This window comes from Morus notabilis, unplaced genomic scaffold (genome assembly GCF_000414095.1).
Source record: "Morus notabilis unplaced genomic scaffold, ASM41409v2 Scaffold948, whole genome shotgun sequence".
Lineage (NCBI taxonomy): Eukaryota > Viridiplantae > Streptophyta > Magnoliopsida > Rosales > Moraceae > Morus > Morus notabilis.
In genome coordinates this window covers 392,278-395,855 of record NW_010362042.1, presented here as the reverse complement: position 1 = coordinate 395,855, position 3,578 = coordinate 392,278, and positions in this window count along the sequence as shown.

Below are 3,578 nucleotides of genomic sequence, written 5' to 3'. Positions count from 1 at the left end.
TAGTCATAACAAGATTTTTATTGTCTTAATCACCGACTACATAGGTAATTGTGAAATGGAGAAAATGTTATGATTTGATTTGAGTCAAATATTTGAGTCAAATATAGGCTTTCATTCTAGTAGTTTTTTTTTATTTTTTTTATAGGACAATCAATTATAGTACTGCTAATTAATCGGTGTGGAGCATGTGAATTGGTGGGTTAGAAGGTATCTAACACATGGTAGCAATCTTTGAAAGCAGCAATAAAACTAATAATTACTATATATTTATTTACAATAGCAATGTCGTTAGGTATATCATTCTATGAAGGATAGGATATCAAATCTAAATGATTAACCAAATAATATTGCATCGAGTAGTACTGGCAATATATATGTACATGCTTCGATGTTGCTTCGTGAGAGAATAATGGGCTTCATGTTATTGGTTTATGAAACAAGTATACTATTAAAGCTAGTGAGAAGGAACTAGGACAATAATTAGTAAGGATTTCATAATCTTCTAGTTTATTTCATTATATATATATATATATGTATGTATATATATTGGTTGACTATGGCCGTGAACTTTAATTTGTCATCATTCCTCAATACAACAGTTAATTAAGATTGATTTGGAAAATTAATATAATTGCCGTAGAATTAAAATATTGCCTCAAAAACTTCCCAATGATCCTACATTATGTAAATATTATTCATTGGTATACGTAAATATTCAAATGAAGCGTATTCAAGGCATTGAAGAAAAGCGTCGAATGATTATCAAAGTTATATAATGACTACCACATGCTTTGTGAATTAAGATTACTAATGAATTAGATGGGTAATTAAATTATAGTAATGAGGTTTATAATTTATGCATCCTTAATTAACCTAACTTTCTAGCTATGTTTCTTTTCTTCTTCTTTTTTTTAATAGCTAGCTAGGTTAGCTCAAGAAATCATGTAAACTCTAGCTAGCTAGCTATAGCTAGACATAAGAGCCTTTTCTTTTCTTCTTCGCTTCTCTTTTGGGCTTGTGAAGGGATAAAGAGCTGCTCAAAGAGACTAGTCTTTTTCTTCAAAGAAAAAACAAAAGCAAAAAAACAAACGAAGGATCTTGCTTTTTCAGATGAACAATATTCAAGGTGAGCCAGAAAATCTGGTAATTTACTGATCACATCTGTGTGTCAATGCATATACAGAACTCCCTTCATAAACTGAAAGGTTACAGTTATAAATTAATTACGACTGCCCAATTCATGCACATCTCTAGCTCCCTCAATAACCTGCAATCTCATCTTGAACATCAAAAATACAATAAGCACCGCTTTATGTTTTTTGGTCCCCCACTTCCTAAATACAAAAAGCTATAAAAAGATAAGGGACCAATTTATATCAAATAAAAATCTTGTGATATATACATACATACACACACATATATATATATATACATATATATACACACACATTATATCAAGTATATTATCCAGATGACTCTCAGTAGAACAAAAAAAAAAAAAACAGTTTTTTAAAATATTTCAAGTTGACAAGATAATTGATCAGAAGAACACAAGTGCTGATAAATAATTAATAAAAACAGAGAGAATTTATTCATGCTGCAAATCGACAATTGTCTAATACCACATAGAAACTACTTGACACATAAAATCTTTTGGAGTCATGATATTGGTTTCCATTTTTTTTTTTTTTTTTATCTATTTTTCAAGGAGAAAGAAAACACCAATGCATATACAACAAATAAGGATTCAGAAAAAATTCAAGGCTATACTTATTGGGCTCACTAACCGTCTGGTAGCTGTCAATATTATTTTCCTCTCCATGGACCAAATTTATTAGGACGATTGCGAAATACCCACGAGGGGGTAACATGCAAAAGAATTGATCAATCGTTTCTAAATTTTGTTTGCTGCAGAAAAACCAACTCGGATAGGAGGCCCACAAGAGGTTTGAGTTTCAACCCCTTGGAATTTGTATTGTGGACAAGCAGTTACCAGATCACATGGGTTTCGGTTTTTTTTTTTTTTTTTTTTTTTTTTTTTGCATAGCATAAGATTATAACCTAATCTGGGGCATGAAAGGAAAAGGAGAAAGATTTAATAAGGTGGGTTGTTTTTAAAAAAAGAAGAAAAATGTAAAATAGTGGGAATTAATGAAAGAAACAACAGCAAAGACAAGCACTTGTAGTTGTATCAAAACTAAAGGCAAATGTGGGGGGACCTTTACACATGGGGTGGGGATACTTGAAGCGGGGGGCTTTGTGAAGTGGAGCCAACTTAAAGTTAAGAATCTTTTGCAAAATGTTGGTTGGAAGCACACACTTGGGGGCAAAAGCTAATATATTATATATGTATATATATGTTCATCAATCGATTATTATCTCACACTTTTAATATATATCTTCAACAACTTTAATTTTCAAGTTGATCCCCTTTGATCCCTATGCATATATATCCATTATATTAACTAATTAATTGCTTATATATGCTTTAATTAAGGAAGGGCATATAATATAACGTTGAAGGAGAACTATATATAATTGGACAGATAATATTAATATAGGATTGATGATCGAAATGCACTTTCATCATTATGAGAAATTATACAAGTAGTGAGGGAAAATGATGTCAATGAATGTTGCTGAAAAACACAAATGGGAAAGGATATATTTGTAAAGTTGAGATGCCAGCCAACCATGATTGCGGATTTTGATTATTATCTGGGTTGAGATATGGGATTTCTCTCTTTTTCTATTTATTGAGATGCCTATTAGCTTTTTAGCAAAAGTCCATATTTTTTGTGCTTCTCACAGGAAATTTATAATATATATATATGTGCGCGCGCGCTAGCTAGCTAGGTATATATGACCTTTCGAGCCCTCAACGAGAGAAATAGTTATCCTTTATAAGCACATCAATATAAATATTGTTGCCTGATTATAAAGCCAAGAAAAAAAAAATTGGATCCCTTGGATACACAATGACAGATTATTGTTTACTTGTAATTTCTTTTTCTTATTTTAATAAGGGAAATTTTCATTTTGGTACCCTGTGTTATATTGAAATATGATTTTAGTACCCTTTGTTTTTAACAATTTCATATCGGTATCTCGACCTTTTAGAAAATCTTTTTTTAGTACCTCAGGGCAATTTTTTAGGACACGAAAAGATAAAATTGCCCTTACTATTAAATATATAAAAAAAAACTTTTTAAAAAATCTTAAACCCGCGATCAAGATTTTGCTTTATGTTTGAGGCAGAATGAAGTTTAGGTGTTTAGTTGCAAGTCTAAGATTTTTTAAAAAGCTTTTTTAACTTATGTGGAGGGTAAACCAATATTTTTAACATCACACTTGATGGATTGTTTGAATCCTTCTATTGATGTAAAGATTCAATTTGGTGGGCTATGAAAGAGAGCATATCCCTCCACCACTACTCTCCCTCCAGCCAAACAAGTGATTAACCCTCTTCCTCACCTCTCTCCCTCCACCTCTATGCATCCCTCCATCTATTCCTCCAACCAAACACACTCTTAAAGTGAGTTTGGGATTCCGTGCTTTTAATAGAATTACTACTTTTG